The sequence below is a fragment of the Schistocerca piceifrons genome, chromosome 2, assembly GCF_021461385.2.
Source record: "Schistocerca piceifrons isolate TAMUIC-IGC-003096 chromosome 2, iqSchPice1.1, whole genome shotgun sequence".
Taxonomy (NCBI): Eukaryota; Metazoa; Arthropoda; class Insecta; order Orthoptera; family Acrididae; genus Schistocerca; species Schistocerca piceifrons.
In genome coordinates, this window is record NC_060139.1 from 416,819,106 (window position 1) to 416,834,551 (window position 15,446).

Consider the following 15,446-nt stretch of genomic DNA (forward strand, 5'->3'; position numbering starts at 1 on the left):
TGAAAGTTAAACTATCGACAAAAAATAGTAAAGATCAAACAACAGGTAAAAAATCAGTTAAGAAAAACAAAACTATAGAGGCCAAAGCAGTGAAACTAACTTATCTGTGTGGCTGTCGAAGATGGCGGCAACAAGAAATACTTAGAATATAATAGAGAGAGAGAGACAGCATCTAACGTCACTATTCTGGAACCAACATCTCGATTATCTGGTTCACAGGTACCAGCTGCAGGCGGATTATGAGAAAACATATTTTTCTGTATTGTAGTTTCTTCAGTGAGCGGTGGTTACAGGGAGAAATGACGAAGAGAAGGTAATATTACGTTCCGTGGGTAACACTGTCTTAAAAACACCAGTTTACGACTCAAATTTTTCGATATCGAAGTGTTAAATTCTATACAGATGGCATTATTTCCTAGGATATAGCATTTTTTACGTTTCTTTGAAACGTGATACGAACTTTCTAACTTCATTCACGTAATCATGAAGACTGGTAACACTATAGTTCACCAATTGATACCCTCAAAGACTAAACATGACAGTGTGCGTATTGTTTGCTATGGGATTAAAAGTTTGAGTATTAATGTTGATTTGACTCGGCTATGAACCAAGCAGCTTATATGAGAAGGATATCTACGATCACAAAGAAGAAAAAAACCTGCTACACTTGTCAAAATGTTGACAATTGTTGTGGAATGATGTAGGTAATGCAAACACAGTGATACCACAGATCACATAACCAGACCTACCGACCGTTAGGCAGTGACAGGCCAACATCGTCACGGAACTTCCTTCTGATGCAGACGCCACCACACGCTTCACCGTACGGTGAAAGCTGTGGCAACCTCGCCCGTGCGCAATCAGCACCAAATGGCTTTCCACTGTTTGACGTCTGAGAAGAACAGTTGCTTCTGAGATGCCGAGTGCCCGCTAGTATGTCAGCTGTAGAAGGAGAAGACGGACAAGTCTTGCTCTTCTCTTCAGGTATTAGCTAAATTATATGTTACGGTAGCCATCTTTGCGGGGTCTTCCTCTACTACCGTTCCCTCTTTGACTCACAGTTTCTAGCCTTTAGGTGGAATCTGTCACTCTTCATTCTTTCTCTGTATTCGTTTCAGTTTATTCTGTAATCTAGAATTTTATCGTGTAACTATAATTTTTAGTTATTTTCTAGTATTTTGTCTCTTTTGGCTGTGTTCTATTGTGCAACCTTTAACACTTCTCAGGAATTTCATGTCTTGTTCATGAAGACGGCCTTCAAGTTTTTTAGTAATCACCCAGGTCTCGCTCGCTTCCATAAAGCAGTTTGGTGGCTGACACAGTTTTGTAGAACTTAATTTTAGTATCTTTCCTCGTTTTGTTTTTAAGGTTTCTGCTAATATTTACACATACCCGCCAGAATTTACTCTGTTTCTTGTGTGTATCTTTGCTGTACCCACACGTCGCCTTACATCCCAGGTAAGTGCATTGGTTTACTTGTTCTGAAATATTCGTATCTGTCACTGTTTTGGTTCTACTGTGTTATCTCTCCTTATGTTTTTCTGTAGAGATCTCCAAGTCAAATTTTGCATTTATTTGTTTCAGGAAGTAAATTACTTTCTGACGGTCAACATACAGTAGGTTATTTAAGATTTTCCTGTCTAGGTATATACCTTTTCCAAATAATGTTTCTCAATTAAGCGTTATTTCACGTATTGAAATGTTGAACAAATTTGGGGAGTTACAGCAACCTTGACGAACATCTTTGTTTGTGTCTCATTTTTCCGTTGAGATTTATAGTGACTGTCTTCAGATGTAAACGTTTTATTGCATTTATTAGGCGTTTCGGATGTCTGCGGTTTGTCATAATTCGCTTATTGGCACTGTCAAAAATGCTTCTAATGTCGTTAAAAGCAATGTGTGTTTCTTCATTATACTCTCTGCGTTCTTGTATTATTTACTGTAAAAAAAAACTGCATCTATCGTAGAGTGTCCTTTCCTAAAACCTACTTCTTCCTTATGCAGTATTTCTTCCGTTATGTTTTCAAGTCTTGTGTTTAAAATCATAGCATATCTTGCATGCAGAGTACATCAAACTTTATTCCTCCGTAGTTGCTAGATAGGCTCTTATCTCCATGTTTTTATTTGAAATTACTCTAGCAAACTTTAAATCTTTGCGCATGTTCTTGTTCTTCCACAATTCGTTTAAAAGCCGCCAGTCATTGGTGTAGCGCCATTCTCCCATAGTTTAACAATTCAGCAGTTGTACAATCTCTTCCTGTGGCTTTTATGTTCTTAAGTGCTGTTAAGGCAGATGTTATTTCGTGGGACACATGTCTTCTGATCCCTTCGCATTTGTTGGTTCAATTTCAGTTTCTTGCCCTATGTTATCATACCATACTCCTAATGGCTTACCTATTGTTCTAAGCATTATTTAGTTCTATCTTCTCTTTTTTTGTTGTATTTTAGTTTACAAAACCCAGCGGCGAAGCGTCTATTAGGGCTCTAAGGCTGAATCTACCCAAAAAATTCCAAAATATTGGGACCAAACTGGATTAATCCGATGTAATCACGCACTCTGACATATTTTTTCAAATATTTTACGTTTGAAGTTGGTATATGTACCCGCCAGTGTAATGAATCACACCTCTAGCTTTGCGACCAATAAAAGCTCAGAATTCCGTGCTTGTTGCGAGCATGGCCTGTAAGCCTCTTTTCTTTCATGTGGCGAACTGGGGTTTCTACAGCGTGAATCCGGTTTTTAAAAGCTGAAGTTTGATTTCTTTCTACTTCTCTCCAGCAGGTGAATACACGCATAAGTAAAATGAAAAGTTATTCAGCAGTTTCCTAACATATAGCCCTACTTCGCGTCTAGCACGCTAACAGCAACCCGGCTAGAATGTGAAACCATTAAGTCTTAATTTAAGTGTTTATTTAAAACACAAAGAGCAAGAAGTCATCGATAATTCATAGAAAATAAATGTGAATACATCTCTGGATGTTGTTGCAGGATGATAGGAAATCCCTTATGTATTTTCATTGTTCCTCAGATTGAAGTATAGTAGACTTACTTATTTCAAAGGTTTGTAGTTCAGCAACATGTCTGTACATTTACGTATCAACAGTGCTAGACGTACTTATGGTGAAACCTGCAAGAAGAATTTCGTATTTAAAATGTAGTAAGTAGTGATAGCGATTAAATGATAAGTGAAGTATATTTCAGTGTGCCCTGTCACGTGTGAGGTGTCATCATCAATTTGTCTTGTGATTGCGTTATCGAAAGGAAAACTATAAGCTGTGTAATTAAATCATCTCTTAGCGCATTGGATTGCTGACTACCACTAACTGCCATGGACGCGTTTATTTCATCAAAAGATCGACTGAATTTTTTGATTGAAAACCCTACGTTTTTCTCTCGCCTTTCTTTGGGAGATAAAACTCCTGGTGAAAGAACGAAATATTTTGGAAAATTTGTAAGACATTTCCAAACACAATAGAACAATTCAGAACGGTGGTTAAGTGACAGCGTTGTACGAACAAACTTTTTTGTGTTTACTGTGAACTATTAGGGATGGGTAATGACGGTTTTGAATGCTGTAAGCAGGGAGTAGGTAAAGAGAGTCATCAAAATTTCCTTTCGAAAACTAAAAAACAAGAATTTTCCATTTCACATACCACAGCAGCTGTTAAGTACAACCAACAATGTATAGTAAGAATTAACAATGATCTTTCAGGGGCAAACTCACCTGGAAGCTTTGAAACAGAACGGAAAGGTTGACCGACACAGAAGTGTAATGAAGAGACTTATTTCGACTATCTGCGTGTTAGCACGGCAAGAGTTCGAGATCAGGACGAATTTGAGGTGTCAGTAAACAAAGAAAATTATTTAGCATTTTTGGATTTCTTGGCAGAAGAAGAACAATACATGAAAAAAATCATTTAGCATCCGATGGAGTTTTAGACACTTTCTCTGACACACAGAATGAATTGATAGCTTGTTTTACGAATGTTATTCACCAACAAATTTCAAGTGACGCTAATAATAGTCCATTTATTTCAGTACAAGCCGACGAAACAACTGATGCCTCAACTCGAAGTCAAATCAGTGTAATTTTTCGTTTTCAAACAAGGAATGAGGAGGAGTACAAGAGGGATTCGTAGGGTTTTAAGACATATCCAAAGACCAGTGTGCACATGGCATAGCCACAGTTTTGTTGCAAGTGCTAAGCAGGTGGAATATTGATAAAAACAAATTGGTATCGTAAACATACGACGACTGCAGTGCAATGGCAGGGAAAAATTACAGTGTTCATTCTATTGTGAAATAAGCATATCCTCAGGCTCTCTTTATCCACTGCCATGCACGTCTGTTGAATCTAGCCCTGATCTATGTTTATTAAAGAACTACGCAAGTGAAAATTTTTGTGGAAAATCTACCAGGATTCCACACATTTTTAGCCCTTCCTGTATAAGAAGTGAACTTCTGAGGGAAAGGGAACTACAGAGGCATTGTGAAACGAGGTGGAATTTTCATTCACGCACTGTACAAACCATTATTGTTCACTATACATACCTGAAAGCAGCAGCTAATGATGTGATAGACAATGAAGAGTGGGATGGAAATTATTTACATAAAGCCATTTGATACAACTGCCTTAAGTATGATGGATGATCAAACGTTTCTTGTGCTGCTGCAGATACACAGTTCGATATTTCAGAATACTAATATTTTGTTCCACGTCTTGCAAAGTAAAGCTGTGGGCATAACACGCTGTAAGCTTCAAATTGAAAACTGCATTAAGGCTGCTGAAAGACTAAGGTGTGAGGAAATTGTTCTGAAACGCATAGTGGAAGCTAAGAGTCTTAAAAATTAAGTAGTAGTATCTGCAATTAATTTTAACGAAACAGAAGCAAGTATTCAGAAAGAGAGAAAACTAACATTATAAATAATTGACACAGTAGTAGGACACAGGGAAACTAGACTCTAGGACATTCACGAAACAGATTTTACAGAACTTGAAGATGAGAAAATTTCTCAGGTTACAGTTGGACAAACAATTTCCCGATATGTGAAGTTGGAAAACTATTTAAATTCTATCCTTTTTTGACAGTGAAAATCTGAAATGAGAAGTCAAGTTTATGTGTAAACGTCTGTTGCCTCTAGACCTCCTTCAATCCATTATAAACAACGAATTTAAAAACGTGTTCTGTGAATGTGTGAAATTAATGTCGTCGATTCTTCCAATTCCAGCAACCACTGCATATTGCGAAAGAAGCCCGAGTACATTAAAAAGCGTTAACCTACCTTCGCAACACAAGACAAATGACAGATTGTCAAACGTGACACCTTTGACTATAGAGGAGGTAACTATGAAATCTCCAACCAGAGGGCATGAGTTCATATCTCGTGTTGTGGATGTCTACGTGCAGAAAAAGAACAGGAGGATAGAACAATCTACAAAAAGATTTAACACTGAGTAACTATGTGTTGTATCTTCATTAATGTGTAGCTGTTTAATATTTTACGCATTTATTTATAAAAAATTCTGTAGTAGTTCCATTCTTAGTAGAAATATGTAACTAAGTTACTTTTGCAGTGTTTCTGTTTTACAAGTTTTTGCTTTAAGATTTTTTTTCTTCTTCAGAAATTCGTGATTTGCAATATACCTTACAAAAATTGCCACGCTTCGCCACTGATAGAACTTCATATCTTTCCGTCTCCCGTGAATATCATTCTCGATATTAGAAAGAAATCTATCCCAATAAGTCTGGTGTGCTTTTTTACTGTATATTTAGCGATATTTCTTCTCTACTTACAGTATTGCTTCATCTCATCTGTGGGGTTGTTTAAGTTTTTATACGAGGGCGTGTTGAAAAGTGATGCTCCGGATTTTTTAATATTAAAACTGTTAAAGCTTTTTAACTGAAAGAAATTTTGTTAACATTCTACACCTTTCATGTCTGCATATTTATTTCTGCAGGAACGAAGACCGAAATTACGTTAATTGAGCGCGTATGATCCACATCAGTTTTCCAGATTTCATGTTACTTTTAATGTCTATTTGAGAATTCATAAAGCAATGTAAGACCATTGTTACTAAAATTTCTTTGTATGAAAATCAACTAGAAATAAGACCAAAGGAAACTAATGCAAATTAATAATGTGTACAACCAAGCAATGAGATTTTGTATTTAAAGCAGCTAATGTGCTGACTATATGGGTAGACAAACAGAGAGAGCGAGAGAGAGAGAGAGAGAGAGAGAGAGAGAGAGAGAGAGTCGAGGATTGCAGATAGGATCTCTGGAACCATGGTACGTGATAAGGTTCCACTATGTTCCATTATGAAGGAACCATCGTGCAGTGAGTCATCACCAAATTATCTCTCACCGGCGCTGAGGCATGCAAGGATTTGTTGACTTATCGCCTGCTTCACTTCCTTTCTCCTCGAAATTAGATGACGTATGGATAACTTCACAGAGTCAATGAAAGGCACTACCGGTGCAAGTAGCCTGTTAAGATGCTGTGCGAAACTTAGTACTGCTCCAATTTATGCTTCAACTAGATACAAAATGGTTTGCCCAATTGATATTTGACAGGAAATCTGGTTTCCGGAGAAATACAGGGACTCAGGAGGCAATAATGAACCTACGACCAATCGTAGAAAGTATATCGAAGGAAAACCGATTTATATTTACACGAGGGCATGTGGGAAAGTAATGCCTCACATTTTTACACGTATAAACTCTTAAGAGTTTTTTAATAAAACAATTTTTATCAACATTGCACATCTTTATTCTTCATGTGTACATATTTATTTCTCAATAGTCAACCTGGCGACGAACACATTTCTGCCAACGAGAGACCAGTTTGTTGACACTGTCACTGTAGGCTGTTTGTTGACGGAGCTATAACCTAACAAGTGCTTGCACCGCTTCATCGCTATCGAACCGAAGTCCTCGTGAAGTACTCGTAGGAGTTCTTTAAGTTTTGGAAACAGATTAAAATCGGATGGGGCCATGTCGGGACTGTATAGAGGATGATCGATGAGAATGAACTCGAGGTGTTGAACTGTTGCGGATGTCGCAGCACTCGTGTGTGGTGTGGCATTATTATGCTGATGGAGAAGGTGTTCCATTTGTAGATGGTAAGAAACTCATTCAATAAAATTCTTCTGGGTTTAAGGCCGCTGTCAACCATACAATTCCGACGTTTCGGCGACTATTGATGAGACGCCTTCCTTAGCGTGTATTGCTAGCAGCTGAAACTCAGTTACAGCACGCTGTTTCTGACGCACCGACAGTTACGTCACACACCACAATGTTGCATGCTAAACCTAGGAGCCCTCTAACGACAGAGGGCAGCAACTTGCGCCAGCGAATCGCAAATGCGACTATGAAATATCCACGACATGTAATGCATCAACCGATGCTAAGAACAGAGTAGAAAATTCGGAGGGCTTACTTTTCAGCACGCTTCCTTGTATGCATCCTAGTTTTCTTTAAAAGCTTTCTGTATACACTCATTCCAAATTTTATAACTTTCCTTTTAATTTTGGTTTCTGAGACTTTGTCCTGCTACTCTATACCACAGACTTTAGATTTGGCCTTTCGTCTTCTGTATCTTTAGTTTGATAGTATGTTAGCTCTTTATTTAATCTGCTTTGGTAAAAAAACGTTTGATGCTGTTCTCTTTAGGTAAATACATTTTATAAAGGCTTTGATTTTGTTGCTTATTTACTTGTTTATCATTCTCTTTATTCTGGAAATAACTAAACATTAAATAATCCTATATCTTGTCCTCTATAAACTGTGTTCCTTTTACCCTGCTAGCTTATCAATTACTAAGACGTAATCAGCTGGTGACCTAATAACTCTAGTGGACCAAGTATACTTATGTATATTTCGTTCCTTACAAAGAGGGTTTGTTATTTTTAAATAACTTTAAGCGGCAAAATATTTTAGAATTTTTCAAATTTCACTACAAAGAGGCTCTTCAAAATTCTCTGTAACATTCGTTACTGAGACATATTCTGCTTTCGAAATAGCCCTTCATAATAATCAGACCAATTGCACTGAACTAAATATGTTCCCGTAGCCCTCGCGGGTGAAATGAGGTAACGAAAGTGTATTTTGAATTGGAATGAGTGAAAACATTATTGACAAATAAGTGCTCATAAAGAGCCATAAGCACCCGATCGTGTCTAATTTTATGTGCCGTAGACATTGATATAACGCATGATTTGCGCTAGCTGAACAGGTATTATATGAAGGGCTTATTTCAATAGTGGTACAAGTCCATTACCTCCACTTTTCTGCCTATAATGCTTCTGAAATTCATCTCTAGCAAGAAGCAGTAAGCTTGAATATTTCTGGTATCTCAACTTCAGATTTTTCAACCCTTATTTAACTTTAGAACTCTGTACCTCAGAATGAACAAAAATCGACTTGTACCACTATTGAAATAAGCCATTCACATGATGCGTTTTGAAATTGTGGTGTGCACCAGAAGAAAAGGAATCGAATGTGGGCGAACGAGCGTAAGTGAACAGTTCGTTAGTCCTCTGCCACAGGTTTCTGTTTCTGTTATTGTGTGACAGGGGGCGTTACATAGACAGTCACGGCACTCATTGCTGTGAAAGATGTTTCCCTTTCCGATGTGGGGCAATAGTAGCAGTCACCTTTTGACGTAATACATGCCGTAAGAATAATATTCCTATTGTATGTGTTATGTATATAATTAGTAGAAGGGTAGTAGGGTGCTCGATATAGTTTTGATATCAAACATATGCAAATTAATTCATTTGATCAATTAATCACCCCCTCCCCCGCCCACCCTCGCCTTCGACCACGCCCACCCCCGCCCTCGGAGCTTTTAACTTATTGAGGTCCTATAATATAGGACAGCTCCTTAACCACGAGGCAGACTTCTAGGGTGGCCTACGGCTGTGCGTCTAAAATATGACTTGTGAGGTTTTAACTGATTGAGGTTCTAATATGTATACCACAGAGGTCGATAACGACCCTGCCTAAAATCATAACAACTATTAGCACATCTTATACAATTAGGCATAAATACATATTCTATGTAGGCTTCCGGGTCAGGTACCAGGAATGCAAGCCGTCCGGTAAGGCAAACTGGGACCTGCTCGTGCATGAATTGTCACAGAGTGTATGCAGTTAATGAGTCACTACCACTAACAAGTACTCCAACATATAATGGATTAGTCTGAACTACAGTATTACGAGCACCACATTGTTTCTCAGTACTAGTCCAATCTGTTACTTTATCCAAAGGTACTGACTTCTCTTGCCTACTATACGTGACAAAGCGATACGAATTTTTACCAGTATACCTCCTCCAAGGTACACCAGTAGAATCAAATTCTTGGTAGCTAAAACGCTGGTACATTAAAAAGAATTGTTGAAGGTAGGCCTGTAACCGTAAACGTTAAAAATAAATCAGACCTATCAATTATACATATCGGACTTGTATTACTTGTGTCGAATGAAATGGCTGTTGGTGAAGAGTCTCTTTTGTCGCGATTGAACGTTATTCACGCTAATTGTCACATCGGTCATTGTTTGTCTGTGAAAGAGGAGATGGATACCTCACTGTCCCCGTGTAGTCCGGAGTGCCATTTCGCAGGAGGAGTCGATGGAATCATAGCCAGCCGCGTATGACTTGGGGAAAATGTGTCGGTGGCATACACAGTTTGTTGAGATGATAAACGTAGAATTTAACTACCGTGGTAAAGCAGCTACTACTGATGGCAAGTTTGCTTCATATGCTGTGCAGTTCCCTGCGGTGTAAGCATTATAATATTAAAGATGAAATTCTATTTTTCAGTAACAATTATCAAAATGTAAATATTGTAAATGTAAATGTAATTATTAACCCACATATTCCACATTTTCAGTGCATTTGCTCTGTTTTCTGTATGTCTGTGTATGTGCTAGTGTCCCAGATGGCTCCCAGATATACAGAAAACAGACCAAACGTCCTGCAACTGTAGAATATGCGGTTGGAGGTGACTGGTTGCATTCGAATACAGTGCTATACTAAGCCGCCCGACCAGAAAAATAGTGCGTTTGCGCTGGGTGTTGGCAGATGTACTACATTTACAAGCAATTTTAGAACACAGAATGAGAGGTTATGTTATGACCGCATGGGTAGAACTGACATTAAAAAAATCGATAAAATTGCGAAAAGTACGTATAAATTGAGCGAAAATACGTCGAAATGCCGGGAAATTGAAGGAGTACTGGCATGTCTTCGGATTGGTGCAGAACAATTCTTGTACATGGGAACGAGTATACGGTAGCAAGACGAATGCGGGAAAACGGGGAGATGGAAGCACCGGGAACCGAGGATACAATCTCTTATTTTTCGTCGAGGCAGCATTCTATTGTATGCCTATTGAGTTAATAGTGAAACGCGCAATTTAAATACTGTCTTCGATTCTTTCCTGGAAAAAAGAGAACCATCTGCCTCTAAACTTGCTTGCATAAGCGTTAAAGGATGACAGAGTGTGGATGGAGTGATAGGGTGAGATTGAGCTGTAACGAGGTAGGATTTAATGGTAGACTAATGATGCATTCCAGAGAGAGAGGGACATGTCGCTGCAGGTCATTTGACCATTTTTTTCCATTGCTCTGTCGGGATGCTTCAGTTGTATGACATAACCTGCGTTCGACTCGCATAGAACTGCGTGTTTTGGGTGTGACGTAGAGGACCGTCTACTTGCGATCGTTAACACCATCAGAGGACTTCCATCCTTTTTCGACACATACCTCAAGACGAACAAAGATTTACGCGTCGCACTCCATTCCCCTGCTGCATCTTGGGCATAAAATCGAGTCTTCAGTTTCATAAGTACGGTGATTCTAAGCGACAGGTGTCTGTGAGGTACTACAGTTTTCGTTTATTCATCTGCTAGACAGATGTCCTGTTTACGGAGTTAGTGGTGAAATGACGTGTTATTTCACATGTCAGACATCGCTGCCATGCGTTTGTCCCTTTCTTCGTAAGAGGCATTCCCCGTTACTATCGATCATTTTCATAGGACTGGTGCGAGCATAGTACTGTATAATTTCTGGACCGTGATCGCATGTGAATAGTGGGGGCTATACACCTCTGTAAAGCAATATTGTACGTGTATCACAAGGAATTGATGTTTTAAGGAAGTAGTTTTTCATTTTATAGTTTATCATAATAGTTTATATGTAGAGAAACCTGCAAGGGGAATGCGTGTAATGCGCTAGAAATATGTTCCTTACATTGGGATAGTAAGAGTGTTAAATTACACACCACTAATAGTTCGGAAACCGCAAAGATCTAACATTATAGCGTATTTTAAGCGCATAACATTGTAGCCTTAGGAGTGCATGTGTTAATGTTCTCTCTTACCAATACCTTCTTGGTAATGACCCCGGATACTAGAACAATACTTCAAAATTGCCAGCGAAGTTGATTTGCGTAAAACACAGCAAACTTCGTCCATCTGGAGTTCCATCATGCATAAAAGACACCCGTTTCTTGTTCTTAACCGTCTGTTTATCATCAAAACAGTTTCATATCTACTGTACACCGGTAAGGGGCGCTAACCTCCTCGACATTCGCGCATCTGGATAAAATCTTGTGCTCTTGGATTAGCGCGGGACAGCAGTTAAATCCTCGGTTCGCCCGGTTCCTACACGAAACGTGGAATGTAGCCATCTGCTTCTGGTCAGCTGCAGGGAGCGTTGGTCAAAGACAATGCGAAGAGCTCTTTCGGTCTCTAACTTTATCCTAAGAATGCGAGAATGCCCTGTGACTCCCATTCTAAGTTACCCACTATGATCGAAGTGCTAGAGGTATGTAGGTCGCTGTCTGGTATACTACGGTGTATTTGTTCGAGAAATAATAATGAATGAACATACTGCACAGTCATCTACTTACATTCGCGATGGTACTCGCAAAGTAGTGTAGGGGCTGTTTAGTGATGATACAGAACACGTTCCCACTTCCACCGAGTGGTCGAAACATGCTCCTACAGCATTAGCTCAGCTCACTCTGTTTCTAAACAGGTTGCAGAATGTGGTGGATATTGCTCTCTCCGACTTCTCGGTAAAATTGCTAAAATTGATCTCGCTATCAACTGCAGTGTGTATTAAAGTACATCGCTCCATATCAATGGCGTCTTTCCAGTCCTCACTATCCACTGGGTACGCTGTTGATTACCTCATAATGATTGACATTACTCCGTTGAGATGGAGGCAACCTTGATGGAACACTGGATATCTGCTATTTGTCGCTGATGAACATGGGATTAAATGTAAAGGTCATCACCTTAATACAGTTGTTTGGAAGTGTTACTCATTGCTACAGACTCATTATATTTCCATATGTTGTGGTAACCTACACATGTTTCTACTTTGTTTTTCACCAATAAGATAACAGTACCTCTTTTTATTTGTGCTACATCTCGCGTGTTTTGAACAGCACCTTCTGGCGATGGTCAACATTGTAACAGCAGTCATGTACATGACTGCAAAATGAAGGAACAATGCTTTTGGAAACGGAGCACTGAGACATCCGCTACTCTTTCGATGGGAAAATGAGATTAATTGTACAGGTAACCACCTTCGAATAGTTGTTGGAAGCGCTCTATAATACCAGAAACTCTTCCAGTTTCCAAATTTTGTGATTTCTTCCAGATTTTTGTCGATGAGAAACAGTGCGTCTGTGTTTTATTTCTACCAACCTGTGGCATGGTAGCTGTATAGTTTATGCCATGCGAGGTTTAGTTTTCTGTGAGAGCCCGAGGATCGAAACGTATTAATGCCGGTTTAGCAGAAGCTGACAAGGGTCATGGTAGAAAAATAAAGTGTATGGCGGTGTACACTAATTGGGTGTGTTACAACTGAAAAAAAACAATGTGTTAAACTGCTTATGAAGGAGCAATACGGGAACCCTCTCGTGTGATAGATAGTCTGTTGGATATAGTCATCTTACGGTACAGGTGATGCAACTTTACATCAGTCTGTGGAAGCGACTTCAATCACAAACCACCCGCTCCAATGAACCAAGTACCTGTATATTTAATAGGATCGCCATATGTGTTTGGGTGATAGACATGAATGCATCCTGAGAGACCCAGATCTCCTTTGTACCACCTGTATGTAGTTTGGAGATGTGTTGCCAAATCTTCGTCCTTCCTCCATGCCATGTATGATATGTAGTCTTCCTAATTTTCCCAACAAGGAACACCACCGTAACTGCTCGTGCTATCTCTTTTACTACCTCGTGTTGCAGGGGAAAGCTTCGTTTGGCGTTGGCCTTACACACTATACACGGTTGGCTGAGCTATGACACCATGTTCCCATTTCCACCGAGTGGTCGAAACGCGCTCCTGTCGGATTAACTCAGCTCGTCCTGTTTCCCCACAGGATGCAGAAGGTCTTAGATACAGCGCTCTCCGACTTCCATACAAGTCGGACTTAAATTGGGACGATCACATGGACTAAGCTGCAGGAACGGCGGGGCAGAGACATAGGAGCAGTTACAAGGTGCAGAGCAGCGCTGGAGTTCTTGGTGTCTGGTGTCTGGAATCCTTAGCAGATAGGTTCAAAAACAGAAAAGGTGACTCGTTTAGAGACACGAGAGTGGCATGAATATGATTCACCAGTTCCTGTAATCATTAAAAGACATCTCCACAGGATCCAAAGCAAATATGTGGTTAATTGGACAGATTTGATTCCAAATTGCGGATGGCATTTGCGCCTGAAAGTGTAGCACTATCAGCAACCGTGTGTGCCTGTAGACTCAAGACAGTTTTTATGCAGGGTGATGGTAACATAGGTGTTATGATCGTGTTTTTTAATAGGTCGGTTCTCATTCGAAATGTATGATGTGGGTTGTAGAATTCTTCTGTGGTCAGCTTCAGATGTATTTCTCAATAGTGTTCCTCGAAAAGAACATCGTGCTCCCTCCCAGTTGTCCTACATGGCGAGTGTAATACGACTGCTGCGAAAAAAAATTACTCGCCCTGCAAAGTGATTCTCATGACCAATTTAATTAATTAGTCTATCAAATTGATATCAACGACGTGCCGCCTGGAGGGTTGAAGAGATGGCTAGGGCATCATGGAATGGTTCTTGCCAAGTGTTTCTTTTTCTCGTTGCGGAGATATCTTTTAATGAAATTTCAATCTCTCACCTACACAGCGCGAGATAGGCTCTCAATATTTGTTTCGTAAATGCTAGTATGATATAGCATCGCATTGGTAAAAGTGTATCTGTCGTAGTGTACAAAACAGCGATGTTCTCTTGAATTATAGTTGCTTGTTGTCAAATATTAAATGAATGTGTTTTTTTTCCGACGTGTGTGCCAATGATGTATAAGATTGTCTCAAATGTTTGTAATACACACGTGCACAAAAGTTTATTTCCAGACACTGAATGTGAGAGACGCTCTCAGATCGTGTAATTTGTTCAACAAGCTGGAAGAAATTGTTTAATATCGATTTTGTTTCTTTGGAGTTTAAATTCTCGTTTTCTCTTTACTCTGGTGATGATTTCGAAATAAGGAGGACATTCTGCGGTGACCGGTAGTTGTCGCATCAAAATAGTTGTATTTTCACGATTTTACGCAGGGTAGGCATGTCCCTGCCGATCATTTGTGATCGGTGGTGGTTCACGTCACTGGACGTCACAAAATAATGGGATGCAACTGCAGTATAACGCAAAAATTATACCGATTTTGCTGATGAAACTAAAAGAAAATGGACTTTGCCTATTTTCGTGGAAAGAGGACATTTATTATAGACGCAAATGTTTTTTCTTTCTTAATAGTTGCTTTATTATAGGAGTCGAGATGATGTTAAATAGTGCAGTGCAGAACCGCGGGCGACTTCTGTACCAGGCCGTGGCTCTCCCTTGGTCGGGACAGCGCTCATTTATCACGCTTCTGAGCGATGCCGGCGTCGCGCTTTGTACTGAAGGCTCTGCGGGAGCGGCTTTCTGTTTCGCAAACAGCCAACTTTTCAAATAGCCATCTGGAGTTTGTGTTGTCCAAGATGGTGGAAAGCCAAGTGCGGCCAGCGAGCGCAGAGGGTGGCGGCAAAGGGTGGATAGTGGCCTGCCCGCACCATAAGGCGGTCGGCGGAGCAGCTGGCCGTTTGAAGGAGCATGTGTTCCCCCATCATAGGTGGATGGAGGCAGGAAGGGTGGAGGGAGAGAGGAAGGGGGCCTCGAATTTCGGCAGTTTGTGGACGCCTATCGGGGAGAATGCACATTCAACTACCACCTCCTCTGCAGTCTTTTAGGACGACAATTTTCCCTAGTATATGTGCTGCGTTATGACCCATTCATTACGAGTGCCAGTTTATTCATGACAATGTCGAAATGTAATTATAACTTTGACGCAATTTTTCTTCCATCAGTTGTGGTAGCGTGTATTGGCTTCGATTACCTGTGCTGCTGGATGG

The 15,446-nt window shown here is 39.9% G+C and overlaps 1 protein-coding gene across 2 annotated transcripts in view; it reads left to right on the forward strand.

The window, feature by feature from the left end:
• Nucleotides 1-15,446, forward strand: part of LOC124777525 (macrophage mannose receptor 1-like) — a 69,855-nt gene that overhangs the window by 4,817 nt on the left and 49,592 nt on the right. Inside the window, exon 1 of one of the 2 annotated variants that reach the window (XM_047252972.1) lies at nt 867-984. The exons of the other annotated variant lie outside the window; for it this stretch is intronic. The gene's annotated coding sequence lies outside the window, so the exon portion shown is untranslated. Of the gene's footprint in view, nt 1-866; nt 985-15,446 lie in introns of those variants that run through there. 2 annotated transcript variants of the gene reach the window in all.